This window comes from Myxine glutinosa, chromosome 8 (assembly GCF_964187855.1).
Source record: "Myxine glutinosa chromosome 8, kmMyxGlut1.1, whole genome shotgun sequence".
In the NCBI taxonomy this organism is placed as follows: Eukaryota; Metazoa; Chordata; class Myxini; order Myxiniformes; family Myxinidae; genus Myxine; species Myxine glutinosa.
Genome location: NC_136268.1, coordinates 114,220,320 through 114,224,706, shown reverse-complemented (window position 1 = coordinate 114,224,706; position 4,387 = coordinate 114,220,320).

Sequence of the window (4,387 nt, the reverse complement as noted above, 5' to 3'; positions counted from 1 at the left end):
AGTGTGAAAGAAAAGAGAGTGCACGGAGAGAGAGTGCAGGAGTAGAATGCATGGAGTGTATGGGAGGCGCTGGAGCGCCGTGATTTGTGAGTGTAGAACGGGTCGCGTGTGGATGTGAGAATGCGACTCGAGCATCGACGCAGACCGGGGCAGCGTTTAGGGCGACGTAAAGCCGACACGAGCTCTCGGTGCGCGGGGTGCTTTGTGTGCTGTGGGAGCCGGCGGAGATCGTTGCCGCGGTGGCGTGCACGATTCGGGCCGGGTCCCGCCCTGTATGGTCGGTGCCGTGCCGTGGCGAAAGGGGAAAATGGCACGATTCGGGGGGAGGAAGACCAGGTCGGACCTTCGCCCCCTGGCGGGTGCGGTGCTCTGGCCGGGGGAGGTTGGGTCATCGTGCCGGAGACCGGAAGGCTCCGTGCCAGGATGGTGCCTGGAACCTCGGTCCGAGTATGCCTCCTCCCCAGAATCGAAAATTCCGGACGGACCCAATCAACAGGAGACAGACCACCAGTATGCATTGCTCGGCTTTTCGAAGTCGAGCTGTAAAAATGTATTTCCGCACCGAGAGGCTCCAGTATAGTGGACGATTAGAAATGGCAGTAGTGATGGCGAATGGTAGTTTACCATTCACTTGGGGCAAAGGAGCAGTAGACTTATGGGGTTTGGTAGTGAGAACTAGCCAGGGCGGGCTAGGATAATTGTTAGGGACTTAGAAGTGACTTTAGGAGACTGAGATTTAAGTAGAGACATTGTACAGGTAGAGGGGACGTAGAGAGATTAGGTGGATGATAATGATGGGGGATGTGCTTAGTGTAAAGGGAAGACAGGAAAAGCACTAGTATTAGCGGGAAGTAGTTAGGAAGATGATGCTGTGTGTGTGAGTATGAGGATGCGCTTCAGGCGCAAATGAGGAATTGGGAATGAGAATCTTTGTGGTGAGAGTGAGCAAATGAGGCATTGGTCGAGAATGGTTGTGTGTGTGAGTATGGAATGGAACTTGGTGAAATGAGGCAATGGATCTTGGTGAAATGAGGCAATGGTCTGGGATGACCGAAGAAAGTGTATGGCTGGAGTATTGTGGACAAGTGTAAGTGTATTGAGTGATTGGCTTGCATGGGGTGCAAGTGAGAATACTGAGTGGTGTGGAATAAATGGTGTGGAGTAAATGGTGTGCGGAATGAGTGGTGTGGAGTGCATGGTGCGAAGGAGTTGATGGGGGAAGGTGGACCCCTTCCCGAATACCCGGGAGGGTAGTTTAAAAGTAGGTAGAGGGAGTAGGTAAATTGTTTGGATATTGACATCTGTGGTGCGAGTAGTAGCAAGTTGTTGCTTTGAGGGGTGCATAAGTGAGTGGAATGGCTGGGCTTGTGGGCTTAATTGGTAAGTATGGTTAAATGAGCACTCCGCCACTGGTAGTCTGTTGGCCATGTGAGGCCGCAGGTAGGCTCTGGGAGCCAGGTAGTGTTCAGTGTAGCGTTCAATGGGGCCCGAGGATCCAAAGGGAGGACCCGGGTAGCCCAATGCCAAAGAGGGCATTAGCGGGGTGAGAGAGCCAGGAGGGCCTTCCCGGAGTTAGGGTAGTTGAGGAGCTAGGCAAGCTCGGGTGGCGACTTCAGTGGCAGAGGTGCACAGGTAAGTAGGACCTGCTGGTAGAGCCACACGACCCAGACCCGAAATTGTGCGAGGGCACAGTAGGAAAAATTGGGGGAGTGAGACCCCAAATTTGAAGAGCACCACAGGATGGTCAATGGGAATTGGTTTTTTGACGCATAGTGTAAAGAGGCCAATTGGATTGGCAGGGCAAGACCCCGGGTAGTGTAAAGAGAGTTAATGTCAATTTGAGGATAGTTAAGATGAAATCTCTTCGCACCATCCACATCCACTCACCGAGGTGACAGGACTCCACACCAGGTTTTTGCAAATGTTTGGAATCAAAGACGCATCATGACGTGGGTGAGACATTGTGTGTATTCCATCCTTTCCTTCTTGGGAGGGATTGGATGACGAATTTGGTTTAGGGGGAGATATGGGAGACGAGACGGTAGAGACGGAATTTGTAAAGTGTAAATACGGGGAAGGGCAAGGGTAGTGTAGATTGACATGGGGGGTCACGTACGGCTAGGGACGAGCTTTCTCCGCTCGCTCTCCCACGCCCCTCATGTTGCATTACCTTGTTTTGACGTGTACCCTTGCGCCCTTTCTCCTGCTAACCTCTGCTTTGTCTTTCGTCCCCACCCATGGACCCATTACCTTTTGTTGAGGGGAGTGTGCAGGTGCCCTGAGCGGTGTGGCTGCACCCTTGCACTGCACCCTGCTACCTGTTTCCCGCACCGGTACACCATATGGACCACACGTTCTGTGGCCGGGCACCTTTGCTGGGCAGACAATGGCGGCAAATGTTATCTTTCCCTGCGGACCACTGTGTTTCAGTGGAATCAATGCCATGCAGTCGGACCACCTAAGCTGGCCCTGCTGGCCAAAATAAAAAGCGGGCACGGTTTGTGCCTTTTTATATATCTTTGGTGTGTCAGGACAAGAAGACTGTAAGTTTTGATGGTGGCACACTGAAGATGAAGCAGGAAGATGTCACCGCCAAGCAGCCAACCAGGCACAACACAACATTCATTATTATTGAAATGTGATGATTGCGCATTTTGGTGCTTTTTGTGCATTTTGTTTATTTTTATGCACATGGTGTATGGTGTATTGGTGCAGTGCATTGCATTCGGTGTTTCTTCTTTTCAAAATTTATTTTCTCTTTCCCACAAAAAGGACAGGTCCTGGGTTGTAGTATTGTAAATAATTAGTAGTATTGTAAATAACATGCTCCCCACTGGCTTCATGTATAGTTTGAGGATTCTTTCCGTAATTCGGTTAATTGTGGGCGTGAGTCAGTTAGTTAGTACACAACGCATTAGGTGGGACATATCTAGTGTTTAAAACTGTCGCACACAGGGTGTTAGGTTAAATGTAGAGGGAAACTACACCTAAGTGTCACACTAATTAAAAAGTAGTCCTGACCCTTGCATCAGAACTGGTCGGGCTCACTGGTGTGTGGGTCCGGCTCGGGGACGAGCCTGGCGAAGGAGGGGTGCAGTGTTGCGGTTCTGAGAATGTACATATTTGATTAATAAAGGTTAAAGGTTTTGCCCCCATAGTTAGTCCACATGCAACACGTAGGTCACCTTAGAATGTTAGTTATTTCTTAGTATATGTGAGATAAGGCCATTTCCAATAGTGACATTTGCGTTGTGTAAAACAAATAAGAATAGGCTCCTTCCATTGTGCCTCCACCCTCCAAATTCCACCTCGTTGGGCAGAATCCATCCCGCGCCCCATTTGACAACTCACAGTTTGTTACGCTTGGGATGCTCGCAGTTTGTTACGCTGTGGCTACCAGCAGCGTTTGCTGCTCTTGGTTTTCTGGTTTGCTGGAACTAGCCCAGTGACACGAGGTATGCCCAAAAAGGGGGTGGAGCGGCAGCGAGGCTGAGATTGGGATCGGCAGCAGGGGGACGGTAAGGGCCACCAGCCAATCAGGGCTGAGGCGACATCGCCTGACAGGGTGTGGCTAGAGGTTCCAGAGGGTTCGCTGGATGGCGCTATTTAACCGGGAGGACAAAGCCCTTACACAGGACTTACCAGAGGACTCGCGTGATCAGGGCTGATGCGCACGAGAGGATTGAAGGAAGTGCGCTTGGCTTTGTAAGAAGACTTATGTGGTTTATGAGGACGGGAGTATATGCGCTTTACAAAGGACTTGCACGATTGCGCTTTGATCAAGAGGACTGTCACGTTTAGCATTGATTGCAAGAACTCGTTGGGGATTCGGCTTTGGGCTTGGTGGAAGCGCATAGAAAGCGCTAGTATTTCTACTACGTACGTGGCCGTGAACCGCGAAGTAGCCGCTAGCGCAGCCTACCGATCCCCCCCATATAATTGTCCGATCCACGCCAACGACATGCGGAGAGCTTGCCTGCCATCTACCATGTTCGTCGTGGTACGAGTCGGGGACCGGAGCGAGCTGTGGACATCATCCCTGGACCTTCAAACCCGACCATCTACATCCCCGTGTGGATGTGTGTGTGTGTGTGTGTGTGTGTGTGTGTGTGTGTGTGTGTGTGTGTGTGTGTGTGTGCGGGCCCGTTTGTCTGGGGATAAGTATAAGACTGTTATTAAGGCTGCCCTGTGTATTCTGTGCTTCTCCTTCTTCCTGTGTCTATAATTTAATAAACCAATCTGTTCTTCCTTTTCCTCTTGATTCGACCGTTTTAGTGATTTCTCCATTCGGTAAACGTGGCACGATTAGGAACCGCTCCAATCGGGTTAGTTCCTGTTAACGGCCCGAATCACGGCTCGCTGTCGCTCGGTGTGTCCACTAAAACCG